General features: G+C 49.2%; 1 protein-coding gene across 1 annotated transcript in view; it reads left to right on the top strand.

Annotated features, from left to right (window-relative positions):
- Positions 1–13836, top strand: part of LOC130306975 (oocyte zinc finger protein XlCOF7.1-like) — a 308614-nt gene that overhangs the window by 165842 nt on the left and 128936 nt on the right. The gene's annotated exons all lie outside the window — the stretch shown is intronic.

Genomic DNA, 13836 nt, shown 5'->3' with positions numbered 1-13836 from the left:
TACCGGTCCCCTCTTATTATGTGTACCGGTCCCCTCTTATGTGTACCGGTCCCCTCTTATTATGTGCGCCGGCCCCCTCTTATGTGTACCTGTCCCCTCTAATTATGTGCGCCGGCTTCCTCTTATTATGCGCACCTTTCCCCCCTTATGTGTGCCTGACCCCTCTTATTATGTGTGCCTGCCCCCTCTTATGTGTGCCGGCCCCCTCTTATTATGTGTGCCGGCCCCCTCTTATTATGTGCCCTGTCCTCTCTTAAGTGTGCCTTCCCCCTCTTATTATGTGTGCCGGCCCCCTCTTATTATGTGTGCCGGCCCCCTCTTATTATGTGTGCCGGCCCCCTCTTATTATGTGTGCTGCCCCCTCTCATGTGCACTGGGCCCCTCTTCACTAAATAGGCTGCTGGGGGCACATGGGATGGACAACAGGGAATGTGCTGCCCTTCCTATCTGGCCACAGGTAGAAACACGGAGGGGGCTATAGCCCTTACAAGGAAAAAAAAAAAAGGGTTAATATATTTAAAAAAATTATGATATGTATTTAAATATAATAAAAAAGCTCATCTTCTCAGCCTCCGCATGTAGCCGACCCCACAATCTCTCTCTTAACCCCAAAAGGACGTCGCCATATTTTGTAAACCTGGCCTGTGTCGCTTTATACATTAATAATTCTGTGTTGCTTTTACTCATCATTCTGAGATTGTTTTTTCGTGACATATTCTACTTTAACATAGTGGTAATTTTTTGTTGATATTTGCATCATTTCTTTGTGAAAAGTTCCAAAATTGGAAAAATGGAAACATTGGCATTTTTTTATATTTTTAAATTCTTTGCTTGTAAGAAAAATTAACATGACAAATAAATTATATACTGATTCACATATACATTATGTCTATTTTATGTTGGCATTATATAGTGGACATGTTTCTACTTTTATTTTTTGAAACTGTATTTTTATTAAAGAATTTTGTATAAATATAAGACTGTACAAAAGTATGAAAAAGCATCATGAAACCCTGGAGTAAGAAGCAAATACATCCAAGCAAGTATGTAACACATAATACAATATGAGCAGGAACATAGCAAAACCTCAGGAACTACACAGTCACAACAATGGCGGAAATATCACCAGTGGGGAATAGGGTTATAACAGTAGAAAACTCAACAGAAGGGCGGTACTTCCCACTAATAGTATGATCCTAGCACATCGAACCTGGCGAGGCAACTAAGGTCAAGTAAACACAAAGTGAACGACACAAAGTACAGAAAATAGACAAAACACAACAGAGAGGGGAGGAAAGAGGGAGTACAGGTCAGGGGGGATCTCCATCAAAGAAGCGGTCCCATGGGTCCCAGATGTCAGAGAATGCTGCACCTGTATTGTTCTGGGAGGCTGTGAGTGATTCCAGGGATTGGATCTCCTGTATATGGGCCTGGAGGTCGTGCATCAATGGAGGAGCAGTTCGCTTCCAAAATTTCTCTATTAGTGTCTTAGCAGCCAGGAAAATATGCAGGGAAAGCTTGATTTAATTCTCGTCTGACCACTGTGTCTTCTCCTCCTCCCTCTGTATCTTCTCCTCCTCCCTCTGTATCTTCTCCTCCTCCCTCTGTATCTCCTCCTCCTCCCTCTGTATCTTCTCCTCCTCCCTCTGTATCTCCTCCTCCTCCCTCTGTATCTCCTCCTCCTCCCTCTGTATCTCCTCCTCCCTCCTCTGTATCTTCTCCTCCTCCTCCCTCTGTATCTTCTCCTCCTCCCTCTGTATCTTCTCCTCCTTCCTCTGTATCTCCTCCTCCTCCCTCTGTATCTCCTCCTCCCTCCTCTGTATCTTCTCCTCCTCCTCCCTCTGTATCTCCTCCTCCTCCCTCTGTATCTCCTCCTCCTCCTTCCTCTGTATCTTCTCCTCCTCCCTCTGTATCTTCTCCTCCTCCCTCTGTATCTTCTCCTCCCCCTCCCTCTGTGTCTTCTCCTCCTCCCTCTGTATCTTCTCCTCCTCCCTCTGTATCTTCTCCTCCTCCCTCTGTATCTCCTCCTCCTCCCTCTGTATCTCCTCCTCCTCCCTCTGTATCTCCTCCTCCTCCCTCTGTATCTCCTCCTCCCTTTGTATCTCCTCCTTTTCCCTCTGTATCTTCTCCTCCTCCTCGTCCCTCTGTATCTTCTCCTCCTCCCTCTGTATCTTCTCCTCCTCCCTCTGTATCTTCTCCTCCTCCCTCTGTATCTTCTCCTCCCTCTGTATCTTCTCCTCCTCCTCCTCCCTCTGTATCTTCTCCTCCTCCCTCTGTATCTCCTCCTCCCTCTGTATCTCCTCCTCCCTCTGTATCTCCTCCTCCTCCTCCCTCTGTATCTCCTCCTCCTCCTCCCTCTGTATCTCCTCCTCCTCCCTCTGTATCTCCTCCTCCCTCTGTATCTCCTCCTCCTCCCTCTGTATCTCCTCCTCCTCCCTCTGTATCTCCTCCTCCTCCCTCTGTATCTCCTCCTCCTCCCTCTGTATCTCCTCCCCCTCTGTATCGTCTCCTCCCCCTCTGTATCATCTCCTCCCCCTCTGTATCTTCTCCTCCTCCTCCTCCCTCTGTATCTCCTCCTCCCTCTGTATCTCCTCCTCCTCCTCCCTCTGTATCTTCTCCTCCTCCCTCTGTATCTCCTCCTCCCTCTGTATCTCCTCCTCCTCCTCCCTCTGTATCTCCTCCTCCTCCTCCCTCTGTATCTCCTCCTCCCTCTGTATCTCCTCCTCCTCCTCCCTCTGTATCTCCTCCTCCCTCTGTATCTCCTCCTCCTCCTCCCTCTGTATCTCCTCCTCCTCCCTCTGTATCTCCTCCCCCTCCCTCTGTATCGTCTCCTCCCCCTCTGTATCGTCTCCTCCCCCTCTGTATCGTCTCCTCCCCCTCTGTATCATCTCCTCCCCCTCTGTATCTTCTCCTCCTCCTCCTCCCTCTGTATCTCCTCCTCCCTCTGTATCTCCTCCTCCTCCTCCCTCTGTATCTCCTCCTCCTCCCTCTGTATCTTCTCCTCCTCCCTCCGTATCTCCTCCTCCCTCTGTATCTCCTCCTCCTCCCTCTGTATCTCCTCCTCCTCCCTCTGTATCTCCTCCTCCCTCTGTATCTCCTCCTCCCTCTGTATCTTCTCCTCCTCCTCCTCCCTCTGTATCTCCTCCTCCCTCTGTATCTCCTCCTCCTCCCTCTGTATCTCCTCCTCCTCCCTCTGTATCTCCTCCTCCTCCCTCTGTATCTCCTCCCCCTCTGTATCGTCTCCTCCCCCTCTGTATCATCTCCTCCCCCTCTGTATCTCCTCCTCCTCCCTCTGTATCTCCTCCTCCTCCTCCCTCTGTATCTCCTCCTCCTCCTCCCTCTGTATCTCCTCCTCCCTCTGTATCTTCTCCTCCTCCCTCTGTATCTCCTCCTCCCTCTGTATCTCCTCCTCCTCCTCCCTCTGTATCTCCTCCTCCCTCTGTATCTTCTCCTCCTCCTCCCTCTGTATCTCCTCCTCCCTCTGTATCTCCTCCTCCTCTTCCCTCTGTATCTCCTCCTCCCTCTGTATCTCCTCCTCCTCCTCCCTCTGTATCTCCTCCTCCTCCTCCTCCCTCTGTATCTTCTCCTCCTCCTCCTCCCTCTGTATCTCCTCCTCCCTCTGTATCTCCTCCTCCTCCTCCCTCTGTATCTCCTCCTCCCTCTGTATCTCCTCCTCCCTCTGTATCTTCTCCTCCTCCTCCCTCTGTATCTCCTCCTCCCTCTGTATCTCCTCCTCCTCCTCCCTCTGTATCTCCTCCTCCCTCTGTATCTCCTCCTCCTCCCTCTGTATCTCCTCCTCCTCCCTCTGTATCTCCTCCCCCTCTGTATCATCTCCTCCCCCTCTGTATCTTCTCCTCCTCCTCCCTCTGTATCTCCTCCTCCTCCTCCCTCTGTATCTTCTCCTCCTCCTCCCTCTGTATCTCCTCCTCCTCCTCCCTCTGTATCTCCTCCTCCCTCTGTATCTCCTCCTCCTCCTCCCTCTGTATCTTCTCCTCCTCCCTCTGTATCTCCTCCTCCCTCTGTATCTCCTCCTCCCTCTGTATCTCCTCCTCCCTCTGTATCTTCTCCTCCTCCTCCCTCTGTATCTCCTCCTCCCTCTGTATCTCCTCCTCCCTCTGTATCTCCTCCTCCTCCTTCCTCTGTATCTCCTCCTCCTCCTCCCTCTGTATCTCCTCCTCCTCCCTCTGTATCTCCTCCTCCTCCCTCTGTATCTCCTCCCCCTCTGTATCGTCTCCTCCCCCTCTGTATCATCTCCTCCCCCTCTGTATCTTCTCCTCCTCCTCCCTCTGTATCTCCTCCTCCTCCTCCCTCTGTATCTTCTCCTCCTCCTCCTCCCTCTGTATCTCCTCCTCCCACTGTATCTCCTCCTCCTCCTCCCTCTGTATCTCCTCCTCCCTCTGTATCTCCTCCTCCTCCTCCCTCTGTATCTTCTCCTCCTCCTCCTCCCTCTGTATCTCCTCCTCCTCCTCCTCCCTCTGTATCTCCTCCTCCCTCTGTATCTCCTCCTCCTCCTCCCTCTGTATCTCCTCCTCCTCCTCCTCCCTCTGTATCTCCTCCTCCTCCCTCTGTATCTCCTCCTCCCTCTGTATCTCCTCCTCCTCCTCCCTCTGTATCTCCTCCTCCTCCTCCCTCTGTATCTCCTCCTCCCTCTGTATCTCCTCCTCCTCCTCCCTCTGTATCTCCTCCTCCTCCTCCCTCTGTATCTCCTCCTCCCTCTGTATCTCCTCCTCCTCCTCCCTCTGTATCTCCTCCTCCTCCTCCCTCTGTATCTCCTCCTCCTCCCTCTGTATCTCCTCCTCCTCCTCCCTCTGTATCTCCTCCTCCTCCTCCCTCTGTATCTCCTCCTCCCTCTGTATCTCCTCCTCCTCCTCCCTCTGTATCTCCTCCTCCCTCTGTATCTCCTCCTCCTCCTCCCTCTGTATCTCCTCCTCCTCCTCCTCCCTCTGTATCTCCTCCTCCCTCTGTATCTCCTTCCTCAATATTTTCTCCTCCTCCCTCTGTATCTTCTCCTCCTCCTTCTGTACCTTCTCCTCCTCCTCCCTCTGTATCTTCTCCTCCTCCTCCCTCTGTATCTTCTCCTCCTCCTCCCTCTGTATCTTCTCCTCCTCCTCCCTCTGTATCTTCTCCTCCTCCTCCTCCCTCTGTATCTTCTCCTCCTCCTCCCTCTGTATCTTCTCCTCCTCCTCCCTCTGTATCTCCTCCTCCTCCTCCCTCTGTATCTCCTCCTCCTCCCTCTGTATCTCCTCCTCCTCCTCCCTCTGTATCTCCTCCTCCTCCTCCCTCTGTATCTCCTCCTCCCTCTGTATCTCCTCCTCCTCCCTCTGTATCTCCTCCTCCTCCTCCCTCTGTATCTCCTCCTCCCTCTGTATCTCCTCCTCCTCCTCCCTCTGTATCTCCTCCTCCTCCTCCTCCCTCTGTATCTCCTCCTCCCTCTGTATCTCCTTCCTCAATATTTTCTCCTCCTCCCTCTGTATCTTCTCCTCCTCCTCCCTCTGTATCTTCTCCTCCTCCTCCCTCTGTATCTTCTCCTCCTCCTCCCTCTGTATCTTCTCCTCCCCCTCCCTCTGTATCTCCTCCTCCTCCCTCTGTATCTTCTCCTCCTCCTCCCTCTGTATCTTCTCCTCCTCCTCCCTCTGTATCTTCTCCTCCTCCTCCCTCTGTATCTTCTCCTCCCCCTCCCTCTGTATCTCCTCCTCCTCCCTCTGTATCTTCTCCTCCTCCTCCCTCTGTATCTTCTCCTCCTCCTCCCTCTGTATCTTCTCCTCCTCCCTCGATATCGTCTCCTTCTCCCTTTGCATTCACTTCCAGGCAGTGCAAGAGAGAGGTGGTGTCTGGTAACTATAAAAGAAAGTATACTAAGTGATTGTGTGACGTACACAAGTGGATGTACTTATAAAAGTGAGAGGGACTTTCAATTCAGGGAGTTTAATTGAAATATTGATTGTATTTTTTACTGTTAATTTTTCCAATCCCCAAAACTAAAATGGCCTCCATGTTGACAATGCTATCCAGTGTACATCTTGGTCAGTGTATACAATCCTTGAACAGCAGTCGGAGGGTGCATATTGTTGTGCGGGTTGTTCATTTGGAAGCCCAGATCCTGGATCTAGAGGAGCAAAAGACAAGACTGAGATGTATTGACAACATGGAGAGGAGTCTGCTGGGTACTGAGCGGGCACTCTGTGGGGTAGAGGTGGGGAGGATAGTGGGATGGAGGTGCAGGACAGTCAGCCAGCTAGCTGGGTTATAGTTAGAAAACGGGGTAGAGGGAGAAGTGTCAGGGAGGCTAGTCCTGATCTTACACCCCAACAAGTTTGCCCAGTTGGCAGATGAGTAGGATGCCATTTCAGAGCTAGCGGTACTGCAGCAAGATACTGCCTCTGACCACCAGGGGGTGTCTGCTCCAGTAAGGATGGAAGGAGGAGTGCAGTGCAGGCCAGACAGGTACTAGTAGTGGGGGACTCTATTATTAGGGGGACAGACAGGGCGATCTGTCACAAAGACCGGGATCACCGAACAGTGTGCTGTCTTCCTGGCGCTCAAGTTTGGCACATTGCAGAGAGGGTTGTCAGGTTGCTGGGAGGGTCTGGAGAGGATCCAGCGGTCATATTACATATTGGCACCAATGACAAAGTAAGAGGTAGGTGGAGTGTCCTTAAATTATTTTAGGGAATTAGACTACAAGCTTAAAGGGGTACTCCGATGGAATTTTTTTTTTTTTATTAACTGGTGCCAGAAAGTTAAACAGATTTATAAATTACGTCTTTTTAAAAATCTTAATCCTTCCAGTACTTATCAGCTTCTGTATGCTCCACAGGAAATTCTTTTTTATTTCCTTTCTGTCTGACCACAGTGCTCTCTGCTGACACCTCTGTCCATGTCAGGAACTGTCCAGAGCAGGAACAATCCCCCATAGCAAACCTCTCCTGCTCTTGACATTTCCTGACATGGACAGAGGTGTCAGCAGAGAGCACTGTAATCAGACAGAAAAGAAATTAAAAAATAAAAGAACTTTCTCTGTATTATACAGCAGCTGTTAAGTACTGGAAGGATTAAGATTTTTTAGTAGAAGTCATTTACAAATCTGTATAAATTTTCTGGCACCAGTTGATTTAAAAAAAAAAAATGTTTTCCACCGGAGTACCCCTTTAAGGCAAGGACCTCCAAGGTAATATTTTCTGAAACCAGAGAGGCAGTGGGAGATTAGGGAGGTAAACAAGTGGCTCAGAAGCTGGTATAGGAAGGTGGGGTTTGGGTTCATGGAGAACTGGGCTGACTTCGCTGTCGGTTACCGGCTCTACCGTAGGGACGGGCTGCACCTCAATGGGGAGGGTGCAGCTGTGCGTGGGGAGAAGATGGCTACAAGGGTAAACGAGTGTTTAAACTAGGGACTGGGGGGGAGGGAACCTACAACATAGAGCGGGAAGATAGTGTAGATAGAGAGGGTGGAATTATAAATGTACCTGGGGGTGGAGCAGAGGGAGGGGTTAGAATAGTTAATAGGGATAGGAGCGGAGGGAGGGATTAGAATAGTTAATAGGGATAGGAGCGGAGGGAGGGGTTAGAATAGTTAATAGGGATAGGAGCGGAGGGAGGGGTTAGAATAGTTAATAGGGAAAGGAGGGGGAAGGGTTAGATTAGTTAATAGGGAAAGGAGAAGGAGGGAAGGGTTAGATTAGTTAATGGGGAAAAGAGAGGAAGGGTTAGAATAGTTAATAGGGATAGGAGCGGAGGGAGGGGTTAGAAAAGTTAATAGGGATAGGAGGGGGAGGGGTTAGAATAGTTAATAGAGATAGGAGCGGAGGGAGGGGTTAGAATAGTTAATAGGGATAGGCTTCATAGGAAGACAAACTTTAGGAAGACAAAGTTTGATCAACTCAGAGAAGCCCTTAACAATATAAAATGGGGGGGGGCGTGGCCTGGATGCGCATGGCGGAGGACGCTTAACTCGTGAGCTCCGTCTGACACGGTCATTTAGCGGCACACACACCGGCTATCAATTGCCCTGATCACCTCCATTCGCTTCCCGGCTGCTCCTGTAGAGGTTACGAGATGGCCTGTGGCAAAAAAGGGAAGAAAATCCCGATGAAACTGACCCAATTCTTCCCCATTGTGGACTCTCAAGATGGCGCCGGCTCCCCTCATGCCAGGACGGAGGATTCTCCCTGTGGGTCTTCCTCCCCGAGCTCTGCCGGCTCGGCTCCTGCCACCTCTCCTCGGCACTGCTCTCCGGCTCAGTCAGTGGACTTACCTGCCTTGACTCCCCAGTGCTCTGCGGTAGCTACGGGAACGCAGCCCCGGGGTCCCTCTCCGGTCCTCACTGAAGCGGCCTTGCTGGCTTTGGCTGCAGATCTTACCTCCACCATCCGGAGCTAAATCAGAACAGCAGTGTCTAGCATTCAGCAGGAGCTGGCCTCTCTTGGCTCCCACACTTCGCATGTCGAGTCCAAGATGGGCGAACTCACCTCAGCCCACAACGCAGTAGTGGACAGTGTCTCTGCACTTGAAGAAGAGGTGGATGCTCTCCGTTTCAAACTAGCTGACATGGAGGATCGTTCCCGGAGGAACAACCTCCGCATCTGAGGGGTCCCTGAGGATGTCAAGACCGATGAATTAGCTGGATTCGTGACGGATTACTTTGCGGTGCTCCTGCCTACAGCTTCCGCACAAGACCTGCTGCTGGACCGGGTACACAGTCTCCCCAAACCTAAATCAGTGCCTGCTGCCTCTCCTCATGATGTCATTCTCCGGGTCCACTTTTTCCACATCAAGGAGAAGTTATCTTTGGCTGCTCGACATCCACCAGATTTACCAGCCCGTTTCTCTGGCCTCTCCATATTCGCGGATCTATCTGCCGCAACGCTCTCAAGATGCCGGGAAGTTTCTAAAGGCACAGCGATTTTAAGGGCTCAAGGTATCCCTTACAAATGGGGATTCCCCACCAAAGTTATTGTTACCCATGGAGAGGCTAAACATGTAGCCTCCACACCGGAGGGTCTACTGGATCTCTGCCATGCCTGGCATCTTCCCTCTCCATCCCCGGATTCTCCAGACTTACCTCGCCATTTGCCTCGGAAGCTCTCAGATGACGGGTTGGTGGTACATTATGGGAAGCGCAAATCTGCTCCTTGAATTGCTTTCAGGGTATGTTGTCTTGCTTTTTTTTTTTACCGGACCGGTTCATGTTATGGTGACTTTCGTTTCCATACTCTTCCCCCCCCCCCCCCCCCCCCCCCCCCCGTGTGACTCTCTCCACGAGTCACTATGGATATGCTCTTACTTTCTCCCCCTGGTTTTCTTACTGGGTATCATGTTGGTGCTACCTGTTAATGTTCTTTATGTTTTATCTACGTTCTCATTATGTACACCCTGTAGCCTATTTGTTAATGTTGGATTGATTTTACCGCTATGCCACAATGCCTCTGTAACTGTTGAAGGCAATCAGCCACCGCTGTCTCCTCTCTCCATATTATAGGGTTTCAAATTGTATCCTTAACCCCTTAAGGACCAGGCCATTTTATACCTTAAGGACCGGAGCGTTTTTTGCAATTCTGACCACTGTCACTTTAAACATTAATAACTCTGGAATACTTTTAGTTATCATTCTGATTCCGAGATTGTTTTTTCGTGACATATTCTACTTTAACTTAGTGGTAAAATTTTGTGGTAACTTGCATCCTTTCTTGGTGAAAAATCCCCAAATTTGATGAAAAAAATGAAAATTTAGCATTTTTCTAACTTTGAAGCTCTCTGCTTGTAAGGAAAATGGATATTCAAAATATATTTTTTTTGGGTTCACATATACAATATGTCTACTTTATGTTTGCATCATAAAATTTATGAGTTTTTACTTTTGGAAGACACCAGAGGGCTTCAAAGTTCAGTAGCAATTTTGAAATTTTTCACAAAATTTTCAAGCTCACTATTTTTCAGGGACCAGTTCAGTTATGAAGTGGATTTGAAGGGTCTTCATATTAGAAATACCCCATAAAAGACCCCATTATAAAAACTACACCCCCTAAAGTATTCAAAAAAACATTCAGTAAGTGTATTAACCCTTTAGGTGTTTCACAGGAATAGCAGCAAAGTGAAGGAGAAAATTCAAAATCTTCATTTTTTACACTCGCATGTTCTTGTAGACCCAATTTTTGAATTTTTGCAAGGGATAAAAAGGAGAAAATTTTTACTTGTATTTTAAACCCAATTTCTCTCGAGTAAGCACATACCTCATATGTCTATGTTAATTGTTCAGCGGGCGCAGTAGAGGGCTCAGAAGGGAAGGAGCGACAAATGGTTTTTGGGGGGCATGCCGCATTTAGAAAGCCCCTATGGTGCCAGGACAGCAAAAAAAAAACTCATGGCATACCATTTTGGAAACTAGACCCCTCAGGGAACGTAACAAGGGGTAAAGTGAACCTTAATACCCTACAGGTGATTCACGACTTTTGCATATGTAAAAAAAATATATATTTTTTTTACCTAAAATGCTTGGTTTCCCAAAAATTTTACATTTTTAAAAAGGGTAATAGCAGAAAATACCCCCCAAAATTTGAAGCCCAATTTCTCCCGATACAGAAAACACCTCGCATGGGGGTGAAAAGTGCTCTGCTGGTGCACTACAGGTCTCAGAAGAGAAGGAGTCACATTTGGCTTTTTGAAAGCAAATTTTGCTCTGGGGGCATGCCGCATTTAGGAAGCCCCTATGGTGCCAGAACAGCAAAAAAAAAAAAAACACATGGCATACCATTTTGGAAACTAGACCCCTCGGGGAACGTAACAAGGGGTAACGTGAACCTTAATGCCCTACAGGTGTTTCACGACTTTTGCATATGTAAAAAAATATATATTTTTTTTACCTAAAATGCTTGGTTTCCCAAAATGTTTACAATTTTAAAAAGGGTAATAGCAGAAAATACCCCCCAAAATTTGAAGCCCAATTTCTCCCGATTCAGAAAACACCCCATATGGGTGTGAAAAGTGCTCTGCTGGCGCACTACAGGTCTCAGAAGAGAAGGAGTCACATTTGGCTTTTTGAAAGCGAATTTTGCTCTGGGGGCATGCCGCATTTAGGAAGCCCCTATGGTGCCAGGACAGCAAAAAAAAACCACATGGCATACCATTTTGGAAACTAGACCCCTCGGGGAACGTAACAAGGGGTAATTTGAACCTTAATACCCTAAAGGTGTTTCACGACTTTTGCATATGTAAAAAAATATATATTTTTTTTACCTAAAATGCTTGTTTTCCCAAAAATTTTACATTTTTTAAAAGGGTAATAGCAGAAAATACCCCCCAAAATTTGAAGCCCAATTTCTCCCGAGTACGGCGATACCCTATATGTGGCCCTAAACTGTTGCCTTGAAATACGACAGGGCTCCAAAGTGAGAGCGCCATGCGCATTTGAGGCCTAAATTAGGGACTTGCATAGGGGTGGACATAGGGGTATTCTACGCCAGTGATTCCCAAACAGGGTGCCTCCAGCTGTTGTAAAACTCCCAGCATGCCTGGACAGTCAACGGCTATCTGGCAATACTGGGAGTAGTTGTTTTGCAACAGCTGGAGGCTCCGTTTTGGAAACAGTGGCGTACCAGACGTTTTTCATTTTTATTGGGGAGGGGAGGGGGGCTGTGTAGGGGTATGTGTATATGTAGTGTTTTTTACTTTTTATTTTATTGTGTGTTAGTGTAGTGTAGTGTTTTTAGGGTACAGTCACACGGGCGGGGGGTTCACAGTAGTTTCTCGCTGGCAGTTTGAGCTGCGGCAGAAATTTTGCCGCACCTCAAACTTGCAGCCGGATACTTACTGTAATCCTCCGCCCATGTGAGTGTACCCTGTACGTTCACATTGGGGGGGGGGGGGAACATCCAGCTGTTGCAAAACTACAACTCCCAGCATGTACGGTCTATCAGTGCATGCTGGGAGTTGTAGTTTTGCAACAGCTGGAGGCACACTGGTTGTGAAACACCGAGTTTGGTAACAAACTCAGTGTTTTGCAACCAGTGTGCCTTCAGCTGTTGCAAAAAGCTACAACCCCCAGCATGTACGGACAGCGGAAGGGCATGCTGGGTGTTGTAGTTATGCAACAGCTGGAGGCATACTACTTTGGCTGGGGATTGTAGTTATGCAACAGCTGGAGACACACTGGTTTGCTACTTAACTCAGTGTGCCTTCAGCTGTTGCAAAACTACAACTCTCAGCAGTCACCGACAGCCAACGGGCATGCTGGGAGTTGTAGTTATGCAACCACCAGATGCACCACTACAACTCCCAGCATGCACTTTAGCTGATTGTGCAAGCTGGGAGTTGTAGTTACACAACAGCTGAAGGTACACTTTTCCATAGAAAGAATGTGCCTCCAGCTGTTGCATAACTACAGCTCCCAGCATGCCCTTTTTGCATGCTGGGAGCTGTTGCTAAGCAACAGCAGGAGGCTGTCACTCACCTCCAACGATCCTCGCCGCACAGGTCAGTCCCTCGTCGTCTCCGCCGCCGCCGCCGCCGCTGCTCCTGGGGCCCCGATCCCAACAGGGGCGCCGGGGATCGGGGTCCCCAGCACCCGGGGTGCACGTCCCGCACCCGCTCACGTCCTCCGGAAGAGGGGCGGAGCGGGTTGCGGGAGTGACACCCGCAGCAGGCGCCCTGATTGGTCGGCCGGTAATCCACCAGTGCCACCTCACCCCTGCTGGCTCTAGCTGATCGGGGCCGTCTCTGACGGCCCCGATCAGCCAATAATTCCGGGTCACTGGAGACCCGATTGACCCGGAATCCGCCGCAGATCGCTGGACTGAATTGTCCAGCGATCTGCGGCCATCGCCGACATGGGGGGTCATAATGACCCCCCTGGGCGATATGCCCCGATGCCTGCTGAACAATTTCAGCAGGCATCGGGCACCGGCTCCGCTCCAGATGGTTGCGGGGGGCCGGTAAAACACATGACGTTCTCATACGTCATGTGTCCTTAAGGACTCGGAAATGAGAACGTCATGTGTCCTTAAGGGGTTAAATGTTAGGGGTCTAAATTCTCCCTATAAACGCTCTCTTGTTTGGGCCGAAGCTAAGAGGTTGGACGCAGATATTTTCTGCGTGTAAGAGACGCATCTCTCGGAGTCCGACTCCATCAGACTCCGCCATAAGGCTTTCCCCCATATTTTCTACACCCATGCTGTCCATAAAAATCGGGGTGTTGCCATTGCTTTTAAAAATACTTTGGCGGTATCTGATGTGGTGGTGGAGGCAGACAGCGGCGGCAGGTATATTATTGTTAATTGTTCTTTAAATAATGTAGCTTATAATTTAGTTGTTGTCTATGCCCCGAATAGGAAACAGCACGCTTTTCTTAAGCATGTGCTTAAAAAGGTGGCAAGCTCCAGTATTGCCCCCAGGTTTCTTTTAATGCGACCTTATGGCCCTCAATGGATTCCACATCCTCCTCACGTCTTCCAGAACCCACCCCTATTTTCCAGACAATCTCTCGCAAGGCACTGTTTGATGTGTGGAGGATCCATAATCCGAGTAGTCATGACTTATTTTTCATACCCTCACTCTGTTTACACACACATAGATTTCTTTTTAGTCAACAGCTTACTGCTCCACTGCGTTTCTAATCCCCAGATTCATACCATTGCCTGGTCTGACCATGCGCCCACTATTCATGACCAGTCTCAATCTCCCCGGACATCTTTGTGGCGAGCAAGCCCCTATGTCCTACAACACCCGACATATCAACCCAAATTACTAGAAGCTATACAGTCCTTCTTCACTCACAACATAGGTTCAGTTGACAAATTTTCCACTGTATGGTGCGCTTTTAAACCGACTATTAGAGGAGTGCTTATT

This window comes from Hyla sarda, chromosome 1 (assembly GCF_029499605.1).
Source record: "Hyla sarda isolate aHylSar1 chromosome 1, aHylSar1.hap1, whole genome shotgun sequence".
Lineage (NCBI taxonomy): Eukaryota > Metazoa > Chordata > Amphibia > Anura > Hylidae > Hyla > Hyla sarda.
Note: the sequence above shows the minus strand (reverse complement) of the source record. Positions and strands in the feature narration are given on the sequence as shown.